The following is a 22,605-nucleotide window of genomic DNA, read 5'->3' as shown; positions in this document are numbered from 1 at the left end:
AGTTATTTTTCTTGACCTATATTATAGGAGTCAATTCAGAGAAGAGTAAGTTCAGTTACCACATTTCTGTGCGTTTTGAATATGTGATATTTTCTACCTAAAATTAAGTGAATTCCTACTTGGAATGAAAGGATTTTTATATTTTTCTAAAAATTCACATTACATGTGCACGGAGTATTGCATGCATGCTGTGTTGATGACCCAGGTATGCCACATAAATCAGAAGGGCCCTTTTGAAGCCTGACTTTGCAGCCCCCAGTCAACAATATATCTAAATACAGCCCCTCTCAGATGTGTTGTTCTCACTGCACACGTGTTGTAGTACACACTTATGCCTAGAAAATATCAGAAAAATTACACCAAAAAATCTTAATGGTTATTCTCAGCTTAAGGTTTTTTATACTTTTCATTCAGTCCTATCCTTTGATGAGAAACTTGCCTGAGTCTGCAAAAATGCTGATGGCCATAGGTGAGAGATTATAAGGAGCTACTCCATGAGCAGAGTAAAAATTTGAAGGATAGCACGATCAGGTCATTTATATAAGTATAATGCAGGAAAGTAAAATAACACTCAGCAGACTAATGAAACAGTTCCTTGCTTAGCAGATATTTCTTTTCATCTATTTACTGATGAGCCTTTAACCTGGCTTCATTTCCTTCTGGTTGGCCCTGATCAGGACAGTGCAGTGCTCTAGAAATTGTATGAGAATACTCAAATGGATCTGATTCTCCACAGTAAGTGTATATAGCTATTTGACTGGGGGTTTTGTTTGCTTCCTGTGTTTTTCCTTTCTTTCTTTTTTTCTTTTTTGATATTTGCAAGCTTTTCATTCCAGCTGTGCCTGAAAGTGGAGGGGACAGTTTAGTCCCGTTTAAGCCAAGTTCATGTGTGGTATTGACTCCTACTTTCTCTTCTCAAAATGGGAAGATGGCCAAGGGACATCCAATCAGTAGGAAAATGATCTTTAGGGATGCTGAGTGAGGATCCGTCAAAGTAAAGAGCCAACACAGCTGGGAAAGATAGGAGCAAGACCTCACCGAAAGCCAGATGTTGAATGCACATTTTAGTATAAAGTTTTAACAACAGAAAAGTATACTGTTTTCTTAAAATTCATGTAGGAAAGAAGACAGATTCTGCGTTTAAGTAAATGTGTTTTATTGTTCTAATTACTTTGAGATATGTTTAGATATAAAATGTTATTGACTGGATAAGGAACATATGCTTCTTGGCTCAGCAGTGATCAGTGCAGTCAGCGTTAGATTTGTTTTCTGTCGGTGCACTTTCACGAGATGCTTGTTGTTTTTGGGTTAGTTGCACTGTAGAATTAAATTTATATGAAAGGATTGAACAGACAAAACAGAAACCTTTTTAAGAAAACCTGTTTTCATGCAAATTTTGATGGAAGAGATATGAAATAATGGGGAAGGGGTTAGCTGAAGAATGAGAACTCTATAGGGAATGTTCCCCTGCAAAACTTAAAAGCTTGGTAAATCCAGCACTGAACGAAAGTAAAAGGGGTTATGACTGAAGCAATGCCAAAAGGAAGAAGGGAGGATCAAATGTCAAAAAAACCCAGAATCATATTGAGGTAAATCTGGGGGTAGATTGGTAAAAGGACTTGGAAAGAAAGATGCCTTGTTCAGACCAGATGTCTCAGTGTCTCTGTACAGGTGTGACTGATATTTCCCCTGATACACAACAAACTTGAGGAGAAAGAGCACTCAACAGGGATTTGAGATTTCAGCTTTTGACTCTGTTACTGACCTTTTCTGTGTGTACAGCAAGTCCTAATTCTCCCTCTTTGCGTCACTTTCAACTGTGAGCTCTCCTAGAAAGAACGTCCTGTTGTGTTTGCAGCTACCATAATTAATGGTGCAAAGCTGAAAATATTCCTTAAAGGTTCCACTGAACAACAAAAGGTGTCAATTTTTAAGTTGAGAAGCAAGCACATAATGACAAATGGGAGATCTTATAAAAAGAGATAAAATGTCACTGTCTATTTGGGATAGAATCATAGAATCATAGAATGGCCTGGGTTGAAAAGGACCTCAAAGATCACCTAGTCTTAACCCCCTGCTATGTGCAGGGTCGCCAACCACCAGAGAACAGTGTGGAAAAGATCATTTGCAGGGAAGATGGTTAAGTAGCAGTTATTCTGATAGTCATGCTACGGAGTCAAATACTGGATTCACCAAATACTGGATTCAAACATACATAGAGTCATGACTTATCATGGGAACCTAAAACCTCTCTGATACTAACTGAAGAATAAATGCTAAGTAATGAGCTATACTTCGTATTCTATTTCATAGATAGATTTTGATTTTAAAAATCTGCTACAGCTCTAATTGAGTTTTACAAAAGATCAGTTCTGAAAAAAATGTGATAACATACTTAGTTAATTGATTTTTCATGCAATACTGGACATCCCTCATCTACACAGATAGCAAGCAATACTCTGAAAACTTGCAAGTGACAGTAATACTTGAAGGCTGCAAAGGAAAACAAAAAAACAGTTTTGAAAGTGGGGAAAGGAGCACAGTTGATTTTCTCAGCCAACTCAGGGCAAATTTGCTCAATCAGAGAATTAATATTCTCACTAATGAATTATAAAAAAGTTTTGATAAGATTTGCTAGAGATGTCTGGAAGTTTTGTATCAGTATGGACAGGACAAACATTGCACCAAAAGCTGATTGTGACTAATAATCACAAATAGAGAGAGAAATCATATCATCTAGCACAACATCATCCATCATTTGGAAAGAGCTGAAGATGAGGGACTATCTACACATTTTAGCAGTAGATAAGAATGAGCTGATGGGACACTGCTGTGGAAAGGCAATTTATCTCCTGGATAAACTGAGGGATTACTCTGGGAACACATAGGAGAGTGCTACAAAAAGTGAATAAGTTGCTGGTGATGCCTCATTTAGGAGACTAGAGTTAAATCCCATTCTCTTACTTTAAGATTGATTGGAGAGGAAAAAAAACAGAAGTAAAAACTTGAGTGATATAGGGAACACAGATCACAAAGCAAGCAACAGCTGAAGAGCTTAACTAGTTTGCTCCTGTAAATGAAAGTTCAAAGAATACATCACTTCTGGCTGAAATATACTTTGCTTTATTATAAGTACTGCTTGTATTAAAAGCAATTTCAGTACAAGAACAATTGTGCACAAACTAGTAGAGAATTGACAGAATATTCTGATTTTAGAATTCAGCGGAATTACAAGTTAGAAGGTGCTTTCCAACAGTCAGAAGGGAAATTTTAGCAAATCTTTTTTTTTTTTTTTTTTAAATATTGTCTCTGTAACCACTAAAGACATTAAAAGTTGTAATGTATATTTTATCTGCTTTAAAGATATAATTCAATTTATCAAATGGAATTGAAAATGGATGGGATTAGAGTAGAAGACCCAGAGGATCCCACCCTATGTTATGTTCCGGCTTCCTGTAACAGCTCCTTATGTGCTCCAGGAAATATTCCACTATCATCTTATCTTCAAAGCCATCCAACTCTTAAATTATATTTGGCTTCTGTTCAAGTTCTTTTATAGCCTTTTCCTCAAGCTATACAATTACTCTTCCAAGTTGTCTACCTTGAGAACTTTGTAGTCCTCCTACTTTGGGTGAACACTTCCAGCCAAAGCTTCTCCAACTTTTAACCCCACTGCAGAAGATAAGGAGCTTCTTAGCTGTTCCCTTGAGGCCTGTACTCAGGAGGAGTTTTCCTGAGGATTTTTCCCCTCAGCAGCTCTCAGACTGAGCTCAGATTCTCCTGGAGAATCACCCATCCATTCAGGACTCTTAATCTGTCCCAGATGAGCCATCTCCCCTTTTCCAGAGGCTTTAAAGGAGCAAAAGGTTTCTTTTATTTCTGAAGAACCATCTTTTTTTTTTTTTTTTCCTCTTGGGAATAATATATTCTTTCCCAAGATTACAGTTTTGTCTTCAAAGATACTCTCAGAATAAGCAGTTTCTGTCCTTAATAAGTCCTTCCAGAACACACGGCATAGGAATCGTGGAAGATGCAGACATCCTCTGACGTCAGAGGACCAGTATCCAATTACTGTGCATTGAGAAGTGCATTTTGTATTGACATTTGAGATTTTGCTCACATTACATTCAACAGAACTTTTTTTGTTTCAGCCTCCAAAGCAGTAGAACTGCTTGATTCAGAAAAAAATGTTTTAACTCTCATGTTCCAGTCAACACTTTTGATAGACTCAGAGTTGCAATCCTACAAGAATGCATGTTATGCTTCTACTTTTCTTTAAAGTGATTGGTAGGGTAAAATCCTTTTACTTAAGATCAGTTATTACTAGTAACTGGAGTTCTGTTGTCTAGGGTAATACATAACTAAAACAATAAATGATAGCTTCTGTTATAGTCTCATGCACTCTGTACTGCATTCACAGTCATAGAATCACAGAATTGTTAGGGTTAAAAAAAGACCTCTAAGATCATCTAGACCAACTGTCAGCCCATCCCCACCATGCCCACTAAACAGTGTCCTTCAGTGAAACACCTACACAGTTTTTTAACACCTCTGGGGATGGTGACTCCACCACCTTTCTGGGCAGTCTGCTCCAAGGCATTACAACTTTCTGAGAAGAAATTTTTCTGCTGGAGAGTGGCGAGAAGTTAGAAATTTTATGAAATGAGCAGAATTACTGTATTCATACAGTCTGGCTTTAGTCTTAGTGTTTCTGGCCGCTATCACCAAACTTTATTACTCAAAAACCTTTCTACTCTGTTAGTTCTGCTGCCTTTTTATCTCTCTGACCAGAGTTTAGTTCTCACAAAATCACAGAATCATAGAATGGCCTGGATTTCAACCCCCCTGCTGTGTGCAGGGTCAACAACCATCAGACCAGGCTGCCCAGAGCCACATCCAGCCTGGCCTCCAGGGATGGGGCATCCACAGCCTCCTTGGGCAACCTGTTCCAGTGCATCACCACCCTCTGTGTGAAAAACTTCCTCCTAATTTCTAACCTAAACCTCCCGTCTCAGTTTAAAACCATTCCCCCTTGTCCTATCACTATCCACCCTCATAGGCAGCCCTTCCCCCTCCTGTTTATACTCTTCCTCAAGTACTGGTAGGCCACAATGAAGTCTCCCTGGAGCCTCATGTAGCACTTCTATTTCTCTGTGCTGTTTTTGAGATTTTTATTTTAATGGCAAGCTGTTGCCTCAATCAGCAGAACATTAATTGCCCCAAAAGATTTTATTTATTTATTTATTTATTTTGTATAGGGGGCATAGAAGAGAAGGATATACAAGATTACACCATCAGCCCCATGCCAGCAGGGAGGCTAGAACACAGGGACCCTTTGCTGAATCTCATGTAGGCTGGAAACTTAAGAAAGTCACCTAACTTCTCTGTAGTTCAGTTTTCCCAAACCACAAAATAAGCATGATGGTACCTATAATGAAACCACATGTACATGGATTGTTGAAGAATAAGTGTAGTATGTGAGCTTATTATGCCCAGTTGTATAAACTGGAAAAAAGTTCATATTTTATTAGTATAACCAATGTCAAATCAACTGTCCTTATGCTACTCTCTAAAAATATGGGATGCACAAAGGACAATCTCTTGTTTATATATCAGGTATGAGCCCTAAATTTGCTATTTAAAGGAGAAAAACTTTCCATTCAAAGGGACAGGACTGGAAGAGGATGAGGAAGGGAAAGAAACTGTGGAACCTCTAACACACATGTCAGCTTTACTGGAGAAAATTAAATAGTGCAGGTTAAAGAGAAATACTTAATGGATCTCTCCCACCCAGCATAGTTGTTTCTAGAGAATCTGCAATTTCTCTTCAATGGAAGACATGTGACATGGTCAGTCTTGGCCAGGCAAATTGCTCCTGTGCAGTCTGGCTTTCAATCCTGCAGTCTTCAAAATTTCAAGCTAGTTCTTAACTTGGCATGACTGAGAACTCACAGGCTAGTCTCAAATACATAGCAAATTGTATGAAGACACATAATCCAAAAGATCCTCCCTTTCAAAATCTGGAAAAACACTGTTCCAAAGAACATATGCCTTTTGTGTGGGATTGAAAATTCCATCACCAAAGCGAGGTTGATAGCACTGCTAAGGTTATTATGTCCAAATCCCTTTACGAATCTGGATTTACATGCCTAAAATCTGTCAAAAATAATAAAACAGAACATTCCTCAAAAAAAGGGAGAAAAATCTGAGATTTCAACTTACTCTATGCAGAAGACCCCCAAGTCCTAACAAAGGGCAATTCTGTTAGGTAATCTGGTGTTAATGACCAAAAAGTTTCACCATCCAAAGAGGAAAACCACAAGTGGATTGTAATTAAGTAAAGATAGTCATTTGCTCCATTGGGTCAATTCAGAGGTTACCATTTATCATTTTAAGCTGCAATTATCAATTTATAATGGAAAATCAAATGTGTCTAAGTTACCACATGGGAATATCTTTTTTCACAGAAGACATGCTTTTATAATGATTTTATTATATAGTAATAAACCATGACTACAACTAAACATTCACATAATGGAATATACACACATGGATTGAACAGTTTTCCTTTATTCTTTTTAATGTTTGCTGTATAATATGCCCAGTCAAGTTTTTAATAAAATTTCTATTAAGGAATGAAAGTCATGCTGAGGGCTGGTTTTGACTACTATTTGAACAGAGAGGCATTAGAATATGTTCATCATTATTTCCTGAGTAGTTTTTTTTTTTTTTTTTTTTTTTTGTCATAATGGTGAGGTTTATTACTGAATGTTTGGTTTGTAGACAGAGGATTTGGATCCCTCAACTACAACTGAGATTTTAAGGGCTAAGGGCACAACTAAAGCTTCAGAAGGATCAAAGTATAAAAATGGGAACATCCTCTGCCCTTTCTGAAGACTTTCTTCTCTCTTCAACTCCTTGCATAACTTTGTTTTGAAATGTAAAATGTGCAGGTATTATTTTAAGCCACTGCTTGTGCTGAATATCACTGTCCTTTTCTCCATCCGTCTTCTATATAATATTTTGCACTCTCTGAGTTTGGCTTCTATACTTCCTCTTTGGAAAGCTTCCATCCCAACAAGAGTGTTGGTTCAGAAATAACCACTAAGTTCTGGGAAGTTCCATGTCATTGCCTGTTACTGGCTCTGAAAGGAGTTTCCAGCGTAAGACAGAGTTGACCAAAAAGGTCTCAGAGGCACCCTGGTTGCTTTTACATTTAATGTGGAGGTGTGGGCCATACAGCTCTAGAATAACTGGATACTGCTGTATTTAACACAGGTTTGTGGCTCAGAGCTTGTCGTGCCTTTTTAAACTGGATAACAGTGTATGTTGTTGCATGCTCAGTGCTCACTGAGCTACTCTTTGTATCAGTTATTAAACTGGTGTTACCTGGATGAAAGTTCACCTGTCCTTAACATAAAGGATCATTAAATTTCTTCTATACGTCTCTTACCCTATTACCCAACGTGGGATACCACAGGAGGGCAACTCATGCTTCAAGGCTCATCCTTCAAGGTTCACATGTGTGTACACAAGCCTGCAGTCCTCAAAACCAGAACTGATCTTATCTATCCCTTGCTAATGTTGGTGTTCAGCTATACAGCTCAGGAATAGGTAGTTCTATCAGCACAAAATGGCACTGAGTGACAGTTTAGTGGGCACGTTGGTGATGGGTTCATGGCTGGACTAAGTGGCCTTTTCCAACTGATTCTATGATTCTATGAAATCACATTGAAAAACCATCCTAAGAATAAAAAAAGGTTCTTGCAGATTCAGAAGCCCACAATATAACTACCATAATAAATGGTAAGAAATCTGCTGCTTATACTTAAAGCTAAACTGGAAAACAATAAAACATACTAAATGAATGGCTCTTCTCTCTCAGGGCTTTTCTAACGATGATACAGGGAGGCTAGGATTACTGTATGTTAGATTCTTTGTTAGATATTTTTTCTGTATTTGGAGTCTAACTGTACGGTCTTTGGATTTTTTTCTGGAATCTTGCACAATTAGCCAGTTTTGACATGACGTGACAGTGAAGTGTACTGTGCTTTGCAAGATGTCAGCAATAATAATTATGCTCCTCTTAGTATTCCCAAACTGAAGATCCCATTTAAAATGATTTCCTGAAGAAAAAAAGGAAAAAAAAAAAAGTATAGCACACATAAAAAAAACCAAATCCACAAAACCCATCCACAAAAACAACAATAAAGTGTCATTTGAAAGGGGATGCAAACAACAGTGGTCACTTGATTTTTCTTCTTATCCCAAACAATTCCCCCAGAGGCAATTTCTCAAAAGAGTCAGCAGGCATTATAAATCATGAATGTTCAATCACAGAACTGAAAATCTGTATTGCAGCTTGAAGAACATTAATCTCTCTGTCTGAGTCAGAACCAAGCAGTTCTGGAGGAGCACCAAGAACACAACCTTTAATCATGACCTAAGATTACTTTTCCCTTGTTTTTTAATGTTGCAAAAACTCAGTATTGCTACAAAGTACTGAGTATGCTGAAGCATTTTTTGGAAAAGCTAATGTTAACATTATTTTCCTTGTACTTCTAATTTTTCAATTAAAGTGGAAAAAAAAAAAAAAAAAGATTGATTAATATATAAATAAATATATATAAACCAATTTTAAACCAGTCTTACAAACTTGGACATCTTCCGTAATTCAAAACAGTAATTCTCTCCATCATGTAGAACATACGTATTAGCTACTAATATACACTGAGACTGGAGAAAATATGAGAAGAGGTATTTTTTTTCCTGTTATTTTGCAACAAACAAACAAAAAAATAATGTAGTATCTGCCAGTTTCTAAACAATGATGTTTTCTGCAGTTTGTATTCCGTCCTTACTTCTGTCTTTCTAAGGTTTAATAAATCAGCTTATGCTACAAATTAGCTTATTCTACACATGGGCAGTATTATTAACTTATCATTCTGTTTCCCTAAGTGAAGCAAATGAACTGGAAAAGCATCAGAAGAGTATCATGTGTGGGCACCTCCGTGAAAATTCAGCCTTGGACAAAATGACAGGATGTAGGAGGACTGGAAGCCTTCTGAACCACAGAGGGAAAGCCATTAGACCAACTGCTGCATCTGGAGAAGTTGTATGTTTCTTAGTGCACAGACTATCAGTTCTGAAAGGAAGAAACGTTCTTCCAATCAGAAAGTAATTTTTCTGAGACTAATTAAACCTATCAAGTCAGAGCTTAGAGGATATGGGATACATGGTATCTGTGGAAGAGAAGGAAGCATTAACGAGAAGAAATTGAAAAAAATGATCTTTTATGAAGGAGACAGAAAAAGAACCAGAGCTGTCTGTGCAACACAGAGGGTTACAATTCGAAAGTCAAGAAAAATTACGTGCAGTAAACCCTTTCCTAAACTCACAGTTTCAGTACCCAGTTCAGTTGTGAAATCTTCTTTGGAAATTTAGCTTTCCAAAGATAAATTGTTCCTGTTTTATGGGATCTCTTATGAAGATAAGGATTCAAATATCAGAGACAGAGTGAGTAGCTTTAAGAGATATTTCCCCACATTTATACAGGCACATTTAGGCCTTTTCAGTTGTCTGAGTAACATAATTTTGGGACACTGTGGTTGCTCAGTTCTAGCCATGAGGCCTTTGGGTGACTTGGACAAAACACTTCATGTGAAAATATACAATAGAATAAGAATAGACCTTGGTAGTTCTCTTCTCTTAGGTATTTATTGGGGACAGTTGTGGAGGCGCCTTCTAGGTTTATCCATCATTGTTCAGGTAATGTCTAAAGCAATTCTATGTAAACATTTAATGTATGGATGTTTGTTCCTGATTTCCAGTCATCCTGATTCCACAATCCTACTGATTATTGCAATTCCCTATCATAACAGCTTGTAACGTTATGACATATCATTATTTAAAGAAGAGTACTTTGATCTTTTTTTAATGTTATGCGTTAAAAACAATCAACTTCTACACAAAATTATGAACTGCAAATAGGATAAGTCTCTGTTGTGGCTATACAACAAATAACATTAGAATATTATAGGTATATGTGCTTTCAGGCACATGCTTTCCAGTTTGGAGATGCATCCACATGGGACTCTCTTCCTCTCCATTATCACTGTTCTTTCCAAAAGTTAAATACTTTATAATAGAGATCACTACTAACACTGTAAATGGCCAGTGGTGGAACTGTTGCAAGCTTCCCCACTTGATAATGCAGTTCTGTGCAGCTTCCCTCAGCACCTATGGTGGGGTTAGAATGAACACAAGGATCAAATTGCTGCAGACAACCCAGAGTGTGCTGAGTTATCATGGGACAGCTTGGGAAATTATCACAGCCAAAGGAAAATTTACTTCCTGAAGAACATAGTGTGATATATAAAGGGGATTCAAGTACAAACACCCAGGAGCATAATGCACGAAAGCCTCACATATTTTAGCATGTTGAAAAGCAAGAGGTGTCTGAAATTCTTCCTCCAAAATTGCACAAGCATTTAACACCCTCAACACAAAACCTAGCAGCCACAGACTGTCCTTTCTGCCATGCACAATTTGTTCATCTTTTGTAGGTATATGTCTCACTCAAAAACCACAAAACTTCACTAATGTGTTCTTTTGGGGTTCAGAATTCACTGCTTCCCTCTTCCAGAAAACTGTGCTAAAGGTGAGACTGGAGAAAGCCAAGTCACATCCTCTCTTTTGAGATTTGCATGTGCAAAAAAAATGGGACTGGACCCTTTCCCCAGGAATATGATTATTTTCTAAAGAGTTGTTTAACAAAATGAACTCCACTGAAAAGTGGGAGATTTATGTTTGAATTGGCTCTATCTTACAAAGCCACCGACATTAAATAACATTCAGCAGACTTTGGAGTAATGACAGAGGATATATTGGGGTGAATTGGAGAGAATGCAGTGAGTTTTTTTCATCTTCTCCATGTTCAAAAAGCTTTATTGAAATACTTTGGAAAAACTCCCAGTGAGATACACTGACACTCATGGATCTTGTCATTGGAAGGATTTTAGCCAGACAGCTCCACTTCACCTCTGATATATTTTCCCATTTCCTGAAGACACTTCCAATTGTATGTGATCCTACTGCAGCCTATAAAAATATAGTGGGTAAAGAGGATACCGTGTGTCTGAGGGCCAAGAGAACTCATTTGTGGAGTGCTCTATAGACAAGGTAAGAGGACAGATACTTTGGGTTCTGCCATCAAATGAAGCAGCTAAAGAAACAGGACAGAGAACAAACATGTCACAGATAGGACTAAAGGCCGTTTATGCCAAAATTGACATCAATAAATTGATAGTCTTGACATAATGGCTGATCTAAAACAGGAGCCAATAATGTTCTGCACTCTGTGATCACAATTCACAAAGCATGATTAACAAGTTCTGTCTTTACATGCGATCTACATCTTTGTCTGAGAAAATATACTCTCTTGGGATGTTAATATTATCCCATCTAACACAGGGTTAATCTTACAATGAATTAACAAGTAACTCATGTCACAGCCAAAGGGAGTAATGCTTAGCCAAAGGGACATAGTATTTCCAGCTCTGGCTGCAGGAGGTGCTGCTTCAGCATTTCCTGACTGAATCAAGAATGAAGAAACAGGGAGGGAAGAAATTCTGAAAGTCAAGAAAACCACAGACATGGTTCTAAAAAGAAAACATGGGATACAAGTGGATATTGTCTCCCAGGAAAGCAAAGAACATAAGGATATAGTCAAGAAGTACACCTCAGCTATTAAGAAAATAAATAATAACTTTTCAGCCACATGTCACAAAAAGAGACTTCTAAACTAATCTCAGTGTTAGAATGTGTAGAATACATCAGCTAGTTTTCATTCACTATCACTCTTCCCAAAATGTTTTCAACAGTGTTCTTATTTGAATGTGTGTTTTCCCTTTTTTATTTTTCTGCAGATTGATTGGACAAAGGAGAAAATCATGGTAATAGAGAATTTGTTAGAACGCATTAAACAGAAATGGCAAAGTAGTACTGATAAAATTCAAGGGTGAATAAGATTTCAGGAATTAAATAGGAAAACTCAGTGAACCTTGACCTAGCAAAAATCAGACAAAATAAAAGGAATATTAGCAATGTTAAATCTAAGAAGAGAATTAATAAATAACTAATTACTACAATTAAAGAGGTATAATAAGTTGGATATTTGCTTACCATTCATTTCATTTTCTCTTATGAGTGACTGATCACATTTCTCCTCCCACTTGTGCATTTCTGTCACTTCTGACAGTTCTTTGGGACAGAAGACTCAATTCTAGCAGAAAATCCCTATATTAGAGGAATACAAAATGAATAACTCCACCTAATTTCTTTTAAAAAAAACATATAAACTATTTAAAAAAAAACCCTGATACCATGAACATCACGACAAGAATTGTCGTTGCTTTCAATAAAAGCTTTAATTTCATATTATTAACTTGATAAGTAACTAGTTCTGGACTCACCTTAACAATGACCTGTTCATAAAAGAGTGCACGTGGGAGGCCTAGAAATACGACCAAATTTCCTATGTTTGTGTTTTCTGATGAAGTCTCAGAAAGGCTTGGCAGTGTTGCAGTGATCCCCATACTCTATTAGCTCTGAAATGCAAAGGGTGTTGGAACTAGAGGACAGATTTGCTGACCCATGGAGTACTGGAGTCTTGTATCTCCTGTGTTTGCAGACTCCCAAATGAAAGTGAGCTTTCAAGGAATGTTTTCAAGGGAGGGAGGAGAAGTAGGATAATTTGGCCAACCTAAACGTGATTTCTCTGTAATCATGTTCTAAATTACTTTTTGATGTGCATGAAAAGACACAATGGCATTACCGTTCCATTACATCAACAGGCTAAGTTTTCAAGACAATATTATCCATTCAAGATTTTAAAAGTTGCTCAGAAATATTGAATAAAGTATTCCATTTAAAGAAAGAAAGAATCTTCCAAATCCCAGATTATTAGAGGGGAAAAAAAAAAAAAAAAAAAAAAAAAGGATTTAAGATAGGAAACGTCAATGGAAACCTCACCCACTCACTCTCTGCTAAAGTGGTCACCAATGTGTTAGAGGCTGTTTGCAAAATGTGACTCTCCAACTTCCTGAACATGTTTCTTTGGGCACAACTGGCTGGTCATGAGCTATCAATACACCTAAAAACTCAAGTTACTTTCTCCTGATAGCCAACTCATTGCCAAAGATTTCACCTTTGTATCTATAAAACAACAAGAATACATGGGACATCATCAGAAAGTTTTCAACTGTACCTGAAATGTAATAGTGGAAGGAATCCCAATAGGCAATTTAGTCCTTTCCCTGTATTAGCTGCATCAGTTATCTGTTTGGCTTTCCCCACATGTTTATCCAAACAAAATCTTTTCATGATGGAAACTCCTCTAACTCTTCAGGCAAGTTATCTCAGTGTTTTATTATCTTTATCTTAGAAGTCTGGATTTTCATTTCCTTATGTATTTGAAAATGTTAGGACGCTCCCTCGCAATCTTTAGACTAAACATGCTTTTTTTTCTTTCCATTTTCCTCATAAATTATGCTCTTTAGACCTTTAATGACCCGGGATTGCTCTAATTATTAACGTGAAAAGACCTAAACTGAACACAGCGTTCCAACCAAGGCCTTACCAATGCTGAGCACAGCGGAAGGATTATTTCATGTGTCTACAGACTGTTTATGCTGTTTGTATATCTCAGTGAGTTGTTTGGAGGGCTTAGCAATAGCATGACATTTTAAAATTATAGTAGGTATGTGGTTGTCTATAACCTCTGTTCCTCTTCTGAAGAGCCACCAACTCACCAGTTTTTCCCATCTGCTTTTTGTGCAACTTTATTTCAAAATAAATATACTATGTGGAAATTGCCTCTCATTTTTTTTTTTTTTTTAATTTTCAATTTTCTTGTTGTGTATTCTCCATCCTGTCATTTAGGTCATTAAAGAAAACAATGAACATACTAGCCCCAGATTCCTACAGGTACTATTTGATACAAATTTACATCATAATAATGAACAATTTGGTTAGTTTTCTTACCAATTTGGCATCCATCCAAAAGCAGTTTCTCCAAGAACATGTATTTCACCTGGCTTTTTTAAAGATCAAATTAGACTTGCCCAAACATTAGTAAAGTCAATAACTGGAATTGTCAGCTTCTCTTTATCACCAGACCTATTTGTTAAGGAAGGAAAAGTAAAATGTGCTTAAAAATATTTGTCTTCAATCTTTATTCTTTCAGACTCAGTTTTTGCAAATAGTTGGATCCTTTTTCCCAGTATTTTTCTAGAAATTCAGTCTCTGATGACTGCTCCATAATTCCATGGTCTTCTTTCTTTTCCGTTTTAAAGATAGGCTTGATACTTGGCTCTATGGTTTGGATTTATTTTTTCTTTTTTTTTTTTTTTTTTTCCAGATTTTCTTAACAGTTCTGATAGTATTTCCAATAATTTCCAGGCCTAGAATTTTCTCTCCTCCTGCTGTTTTACTACAGGCTCCAACATTAGTTATAATTGTCGTTGTTCCAGCTCCCTGCTTGCAGCCAACCTTTCAGTGGTGACTGAAATCATGAGGCAATAAATGTTTGATCTGCCCCTCTACTTCCTTCTGTAAAACAGGAGATTTGTCCCTTCCTTGTCTTTCTTGTATTCTCAAAACACATACAGGATGATTCCTTCATTTCCTTGCTAGATGCATCTCAGTTTTGTGCCTTTTTTTGGTTTTGTCCCTCATTCTCTTTTTATTTTACTTCTTATTTTTTGTATGACCCAATTTGAGGTTTTTCTATACTTCTATCTTGTAATTGAGGTCAATAAAGATCTCATGATTTAGCTAAGTTGGTCTCATAATCTGCTTCCAATCGTCCCTCCACTTTGAGGTGGTTTGTATTTAAGTTCTTTACTGAAGGATTACTGCCAATAAGGGGGGAAAAAATTACTGTCTTTCAGTTGCTACTATTTAATTCTTTCATCTAATCTCAGTTTCTCTTTAGAATTAAGCCTCTCAACTGGTGCCCTTGTTATGGCAGATCCAGATAGCTGTCATTATCTTTTTGTATATCTTTTGCCATATCTATTTCTGCCAAGTTAAATGAGGGAAATTTCAGCCTGCTGATTTCCCCTTTTCCAGTGCCTGCCTTGCTGACATGAGTATTCCTTTTCATTTCATAAAAAAAAACCCAACATTTCAGTCACCTCTTTTCTATCCTGCAGTTGAACAATTAGTTCCGTTTCCCCCTTTGAAAGAGTGATTTCAAGATGCAGCAATGTTTGCTGCTGGTATCTGATATTATCTTGGAACACCCTACAAACCATCAAAGGCAGACAGAAATTTCAACGTTTTCAGATGTTTACAGAGTCTAAATCTGGAGCACTCTAACAGCCTTGCTAATAATTTGGTTTATAACGATCCAGTGGCACCAGCTAAGTGCAATTACCCACAGCCTCTCAGGTTGCAAGCAAACCCAAAAAACTTAATGGGAAGGAACCAAACATGCAGTGGGTAAGAACCAAACCACAGCTATTAGTTGGCTCAAATAACCCCAAAATCAGTATCACCCTTTTCCTCAGGGAGCTGCTGGACTGTTCTGAAGTAGGATATTGACCCTCTGTATTAAAGCATAGAATTGCAGCCATCTGCCTGTGACAAGCTAACTCTTGAAATGGATGCAGAAATGGGTATAGGATCAAGACTTAGGAAGGACAGAGACATTGCAAAACAGAACACAATCATGAGAATATAAAAAATGTGTTAGAAATTCTGTAAGTCACCAAATCCATATTTATCAATGAGAAGACTTGCAGGGCTTATTATTAATGTATCTTGATAGAATATAATTAGGTTTTACTAGAATGGTAAGTATAGAAGTACCCATAGGAATTGGAAAATATATTAGTAAAATTAGTGGAAGTAAGAATATATTTCAATTGGATTCCAGCAAAAAAATAGAACCATCATGTCCCTAGAAAGGGCACCAAGTGCATAAAATGTCCATTCTCACTCTTTTTTATGCTTCCACAGTTTTTTAACAGTGGGCCAATTCCTAATCTTCAGCTGCATGTTTCAGGAATTAATCACAAAAACTCTCAGAGGTGTAGTCAATGCACAAGAGCTCGCTGATAGCAGTTATTCACTGGTCAGTCCATTAAAATAATGTATTTTAGGAAAACTTTTCAATGCTTCAATACTGTCTTGTTTCTGACAATTTTCTTACGATGAAATGTTTTTAATGGGATATGTTTTTAGAGCTGTTGAGAGAGGGAATCCAATTAAATCCCTCTGAGCATCTGGCCCTCTAAATCTCTAGCCATGTATAGTTAAATTGGCTGAATCTCCACAAAGAGCGACAAGTATATGTTTCAGAGAGCTCACAGGAAGACAATGTAATGTTTGTATCACTAAAAATATTGTAGATATGATATCTGTGCTTTTAAGACAAGATACATTTTTAGACACCTTGGACTTCTTTTAGTCTTCCTTGACAATATTATCAGTCATGTTGTGGAAATGCCTTTCCTGAATAATAAATTATTCTCTGAACAAGTGTTGTGAACAAGTGACCCTTCCTTTATTTGAGTGCTGCATATGATGCAAGCTGTGAAACCTTAGGATTTGAGAGTCTGGTTTTTATTGTCATCTTCTGCATTCCTAAGTATCACAATCTAGACTCAACCCGCTCGTAATTGTCCAGTAATATTCTCTATTTTGAACATTTAAATACTGTTTGAACGCATGTACTTTGTCTATAATCAGCAAAGTTGATTTGACATTAAATTTGACATATTTCCTCCTATTTCCGTGAGTTAAGCTATTCTGCAATAATATTTTCCTCACATTAGCTTTTAATAACTGTAATTAAAATTGTGAATTTTTTCTTTCCTTTTCCTCCAGCAGTTAATCAAAAGCCACTTCCCATCTAGAGAGAGAGCAGTGTTTGCACAGTTAAACTGCAGCTGTTTCTCATATGGGTGAGCTCCAGAGATGTTATGAGGGATTCAAGCCCTGCCTGGGAGAAGTAAGGCACAAAAGGACAAAATTCTGTCTCAAGCTATTTTCTGCCTTTCAAGTTATTAGAAAATCCTTAAATAATAATAATAAATTAATTAATATATAAGTATTTTTTATTAAGTTTCTTTATATTATTGGGTTTTTCACCTGATTCGCATCCCTTTTGATTTTTTAATTCAAGAATTTAAAACGCAAACACAATTTTTTGTGATTTTCAAAGGGAACAGTAAATATTACAAGGATATCAAGAAGGAGTTGAAGAAGAGGAAGAAAGATGTAAACCTATGCTTATAGGAGTGAAGTTTAGCCAGAAGCAGAAGTGTAAAGCACAGCCTTTGTACCCCGGGTTACAGGCAAGAAAGAAAATGCATGTAGGCAGACAGACAGGGCAAGTGTCATCACTCTTGCCTATACCTCATTTGCAAGTTTGGGAGTATTTTATCCCTAGAGATGTGTCCAGCCTTCAACCTATAGTTATGAAATACTGGTTGAATTCTAACTTAAAGCAATCAAGGAAAGGATACTGATCGGTCCATTCAGATGGCATCGCTTATAACAGTTTGCTGTCTGAAGTGAAGTTTTAAATTAAAGTATCATACAAAATAATGGAAGAAGCCTTTCTTCTACCTCCTTCCATTTCCATCCACTATATATTTTTCTAATGAACACTTAGCACCGCTTTATCTGTATGACTGTGAGAGTACTGAAGGACCAAGCTCTCAGCATTTCCCTCATTTCCCTACTGGCCGGTGACTTCCCTCACCATCACTAATTTTACACTCAGTTTTCAGTCTTTTCCTCTTCTTTTTCTTCCATTACTGTATAGCAAATGCCTAATTTTCTCTAACTCTGATATAGTGGAATTAATATGACTGGAATAAGGGAAAATAAATGTTAATGATGCCAAAATAAACCTCAAGTTTTTAAAAATATACAGCATAAATTATGCGTGGGAAGGCTTGTAGATGGCTGGTTGCCCCTGGAAGTCACTGATAATTAAGACATCCTAACATATCTCTGTTGAACTCTGTATTACTTGGACCTGTTAGAGTGGGATCAGAGGAGGTCAAGGCTGGAATAACCATGAAGAAAGACGAGAAAAAAGTTGTTTAGTATGGAGAAGAGAAGGCTCTGGGTAAACCTCACAGCAGCTTTTCAATCCTTAAAGAGGGCTTATAAGAAAGATGAAGAGAGTTTTTACCAGGGCCTACAGTGATAGAATCATGGAATCATAGAATGGATTGTGTTGAAAGAGACCTTAAAGATTATCTAATTCCAACCCTCTTGTGTAGGCAGTGTTGCGAGAGCAAGGGACAATGATTTCAAAAGAAAGTAGTGTTATACTGGATACAAGGAAAGGGAGGGTGTTACCCAAAGAAGTTGTGAATGTGGCATCATTGGAAGTGTTCAAGGTCAGGTTGGATAGGGCTTTGGGCGACCTGACCTAGTGGAAGAGGTCCCTGCCAGTGGCATGGGGTTTGTACTGGTTGATCTTTAAAGGTCTCTTCCAATTCAAACAGTTCTGTGATTCCATGATTCTGTGATACTATGATATTCTGTCAGTGCTTGCTAGCATATTGGAGATGCCTAAGATTATGTTTCTGTCTGACATCTACAACATCCTTGGTGTTCATCTCACACCTAGGCCCCAGTCATGTCAGTAAAAGAGGAATACTTTCATTAGTTTCAGTGGGAGGTCAAATTAGGTTGGTGGATTTCAGTTACTTCTAACCCTTCTTGCCCAGCTACTACACTATTCATGCAAAATACAGGCAAAAAAAAACAATTAAAAATTGGCATGTCATGATGTAAGTTGATATAGGATATTGACTAAGGACTCCTTTCTGCACAGGCTCTTCCTCTTAGATGTTCATCAACTAAGAAACCATGCAGCGCAAAGTGAGATCATGTCACATCTCATTTATCCCATTTCCCAAATGCTCTGGCCTAGTCCTGCTCTAGAGACCATCTGGTATAATATTGAAAGGCTTGTGCATGAGTGCGCATGGCTATGCCTCTTTTCTGGTAACTCTCCAGAAAAATTTAGACTGAACTTGTTAGGATAAGTAAAAGGGTTCCCTGAAGAGCTAGGCATCTTCTACATAGTCGAAGTGACTTTGCCAGAATGATTTGAGAGTCCATACGTTCACAGACTATGTTCAGAAGTTAGGAGAGTTTTCTGAAAGGAGAAAGTTGGACAAAAGAAATAGGAAGGGGACATTACCACAATCTATTATTTAGGAAACTTGACTCCCTTCCCGATTGTCTACATGTTGACATGAGATGAAAATGACTTCAGTAAGTCAAAAAGGTGATTTCCATCTGTGAAGGGAAATAAAAGCTTTGATCCTTGGTAGAAAGGATTTGGGCATCTTATCTGAGATGACAGGTCATGGGAGTTATCTACCTGCATCATGTTCCCTGTATGTGAAAGATCTAAACACTAGCCAAAGAAGGCACTGGAGAGCAAGCAAGACTGAATTCTTGCAATTGGCTGAACATGTTCCCTGTTAACTCTTCCAAAAATATCCTTCCCAAACAAATTGGATTCCTGTACTCTCCTTTTTCAGCTCAGAATTTTCCCCATGAGTATATAGAAATCACTGATACTGCCTTTACTGTATATTACTTGCATTAAATGCAATAGAGTGCCTAGAAGTAAATTTTATTGGATTGTAGTGCCTAAATTCTCTACATAATATACTCCTATCTTTTGAAAATTGATTATATATTTCTATCAAATTCTATTCTATTCTACAATTCTATGAATTCTACTCTATTTTATGATTCTGTGAAAATTCTGCAAGCACGTAGTAAACATTAGCACAAAACTGTGCCTCTTATAAGGCAGACTGGTTCTGAGCAGAATTTTCTGCCTTATGCCAGCATGAAAAGCCTATAGGAAGAAGAATTTTGTTAACTATTTCACAAGTCTGAGCAAAATACAACATGTAAGACCAAGAAGAAAAGAAAAACTTTTAGTTACAGTTTCATAAAAGGAGTGACGAAAATGGAAAAAAATTGATATTCTGATGGAAGGGAAAAATAAATTCTACAAGTAAAGGGCAGAGGGAGAGTCTTTTCTGGAGGTTGGTGGCCTTGAGGTCCCTTCCAACTCAAGCCCTTCTATGATTCAATGATTCAGTGATTCTATGATACTATGATTCTCTCTGGAAGGACAAAAGGTTCCAAGACTAAAAGTCACCGGCACTGGAATGCTGGAAGATTGCCTTAATTCCTGCCAACAGCAGAAAGTTTCTTTGGAATAGTAGAATGAAATGGGAGCTGTAAGAGAATGCAGAATTGAAAACGTTCCCGGATCACTGAACTTGCATGCCATGTTCATGGAATATTCTGCTGCCACACTCTTGCATAGAAAGGTTGAAATTCAGGAACTGCTCTACATCTGTGCCAACATATACAGAACAGACCCTTGAACAAAGCAGATTTGTTTGCTAGCTAGCAACAGAGCTGTTTGCTGGTTAACAGCTCTCTATGTAACAACATGCTAATAATTAGTACATTATAAATCCAGCAGGTGACTTCCACACAGAGCATAATGGTCTATGAAAACTTTGAAAAGAACCACATCTAGGAAAAACAAATGTCTTAAGCCCCATAGGATGGATATTGGCAACAAGCTATTGCTAATCCTTTTCTGAATACAGATTTTCATCTAAAGACATACCCCGACTTTGTCCAAACCAAATTTCTCTGCCTTGCTTGGAAATGGAAAAAGGACAGCTTTACTAAATAAGCAAGGTGTTCAATATGCACTGTGTCTTTTTTTTCATTAATCCTGACGTCAAACCAATCTTAATTAATTTTTGACAGTTTGACAAATCCATGTTGAAAGTAAGTATCCTTTCCCTTCTTTTATGCAGATAAGTACCATGCTTACTTATTTCCAGTCAGTTTGGATCAGGCATGTATGTAGCACTCACAAAGATTTGCAAGATCAACCTGTGCTGAAAACACTCCAGTTGACATTCTGGAAGGGTGTTTTGTGATGAGTACCATACACTCACCTTCATCTTGACAGTCACTCATTGATTTCAAACAAGGAAGATTGATAGGAACGGTAAGCATTTTGCACTTGAGAAAATCTTACAAAACTATCCTGATATGTAGAAACATTCACAAATTTCAAGCATAATAGAATTAATTAGAACATATAGTGTCAGTAGACTATAACTTTGAGGAGAGTCTATAACTTTGCCCCAAAGTCTATATCTTTGTCCCACACATCCCATTACAGTATTCTCCATGTGAATGCAGCTGTAGATTAAAAATAAATGTGAGTGTTTTAGAGGATGCTTCAAAGGTTAAAAGTCAATCTACATGCTAGCAAAACCATCCATTTCTTCCATTAGGTGATACTACCCTTGGGATTCTCACCTTCATTTTGAATGTTGTGCTTTCTTTGTCTGGTACGGATAAAAGCACCACATGGTTAGCCTTATGCATACAGTGTAGAACAATAGGATCTGTAAATTACTTCAGGAATTATGCTGCTGGGACAAGCATGGGTTATAAAAGGTATGACAGTTATCTGTTTTCTTGAGAAAGAATCAAGAAGCTTTTGTTATGCATTATTATTTTGCACTTTCTTGCAGCTGCAGCACAAAGCAGCCTACTCCTCCTCTTTGAGCAGCATGGAATGCTGCTGCATCCACTGGGAGAAAAAGTGTTATATTTGGAAAAACACAGCCCAGATCAGGGAAGGTAGAGACATCAATACTTCTACTCTGATTGATCTGATCTAATTCATGATAAGTTACTACTTGGTATTACAAAACAGGCTTTTGGCAGAAGTTTTTAAGGGAACAGGTGGGAGGCTGTCAGGGGCCAAAAAAGCATTGGAAACCTAAAAGAAAATAAAAAAGAGGAAAAAAAAAAAAAAAAAGGAAGAAGAAAATTAACAGGAAATAGAAAAATTCCTCTTCTAGAGGTTGTTTAATTTACTCCTTAAGACAAAAAGAAAGAAAGAAAAGGAAAAAAGAAATAGCCTAGAGCTAACTACCTACCATACACTTGAAGTGACAGCAAATAAGTTCCATACGGATATAATATCACATAATTGCTGAGCCAACAATTAGTGACTCTTTATGCAATACTTCAAAACATTTTTTTAATTAAAAGCATTTCTTTGTAGAAGTTATTCTGCCTTTCCCTTTCAAATCACTTGGCTTTTCCGCCACCTTTAATGGGAGCAATAAATCCATTTTTTTTTCATCTGGCAACAAAGAAGAGCTGGAAAAAAGTAAACCTTCACTCTGTGAGGAGATGGGAAGGTTGTTCCTGTGTAAGCGCTAACAAAGGGAACTGATCCAAACACGTTAAAAAACAAAACACAGCAAATATTACCATTGACTCCAGTCGGCCTCAGCCCAGCACCCTCGTGATGATGAACTCGGCCCACCTGGGGCTTGGTGTTACTGCCCAGAGCCTGGAGAAGGCTCCATTCACATGTGCTGCAGGTGTGAGCTTCCCAAAGTTTTCCTGCTCTAGTTTCTTCTATCTTTAATGTATTCTTGCCTCCTTGGAGTGTGTAGCTCTGCCTCCAGGAGTAATAGCAGATTGTCTCATGATCAT

General features: G+C 37.1%; 1 long non-coding RNA gene across 1 annotated transcript in view; it reads right to left on the bottom strand.

Annotated features, from left to right (window-relative positions):
- Window positions 1–7,963: 7,963 nt before the first annotated feature.
- LOC149918711 (uncharacterized) overlaps window positions 7,964–22,605 on the bottom strand; it is a 33,812-nt gene continuing 19,170 nt past the window's right edge. Inside the window, exons 3-4 of the long non-coding RNA XR_016465655.1 lie at window positions 12,184–12,297; window positions 7,964–8,126 (exon numbers count right to left, since the gene is read on the bottom strand). This is a non-coding gene — a long non-coding RNA (uncharacterized LOC149918711). The remainder of the gene's footprint in view (window positions 8,127–12,183; window positions 12,298–22,605) is intronic.

The sequence above is a fragment of the Phasianus colchicus genome, chromosome 3, assembly GCF_987193195.1.
Source record: "Phasianus colchicus chromosome 3, bPhaCol1.hap1.1, whole genome shotgun sequence".
NCBI classification, from domain to species: Eukaryota; Metazoa; Chordata; class Aves; order Galliformes; family Phasianidae; genus Phasianus; species Phasianus colchicus.
The sequence above is the reverse complement of the archived record's forward strand: the minus strand, read 5'-3'. Positions and strand labels throughout refer to the sequence as shown.